The sequence below is a fragment of the Morone saxatilis genome, unplaced genomic scaffold, assembly GCF_004916995.1.
Source record: "Morone saxatilis isolate NCDOM2014 unplaced genomic scaffold, NCSU_SB_2.0 Contig20, whole genome shotgun sequence".
NCBI classification, from domain to species: domain Eukaryota; kingdom Metazoa; phylum Chordata; class Actinopteri; family Moronidae; genus Morone; species Morone saxatilis.
Window position 1 is genome coordinate 24939764 of NW_023339763.1, and position 424 is coordinate 24940187.

At 40.6% G+C, this 424-nt stretch overlaps 1 protein-coding gene across 1 annotated transcript in view; it reads left to right on the forward strand.

The window, feature by feature from the left end:
• Positions 1 to 424, forward strand: part of alcama (activated leukocyte cell adhesion molecule a) — a gene marked incomplete at its 5' end in the record, with an annotated part of 64466 nt that overhangs the window by 490 nt on the left and 63552 nt on the right.

Consider the following 424-nt stretch of genomic DNA (forward strand, 5'->3'; position numbering starts at 1 on the left):
TCAAGTCCCACAGACCACATAATATAGAGTGTGGACTGGTAGCTGGAGAGAGACTGTCCGTGAGACTGTGGAAAATCCATCAGTGCTTGCGAGGGATTCCCTCTAAATAAAACATGAAGCCACTATACTTTTTAATTGTATTAAAATGATGAAGAGAAAGAGTAACTTCATCCTCTTTGTACCCTCATATTAACGCCATTGTGACGCAGTGGTTCCCAACCTTCCCCTATTCTATCATTGAGTAAACTGACAGCCCCTGAGTAAGTGACATATTTCCTAGACATTTCATATTATATTCAAAACTGTATAATCAACCCAAACATTGAACTGTCTAAATGGTAAATGGTAAATTTCAGGAGCAATTTGTGGTTCAGTATCTTGCTCAAGGATACTTCGGCATGTGGCACCAGGAGCCAGGGATCGA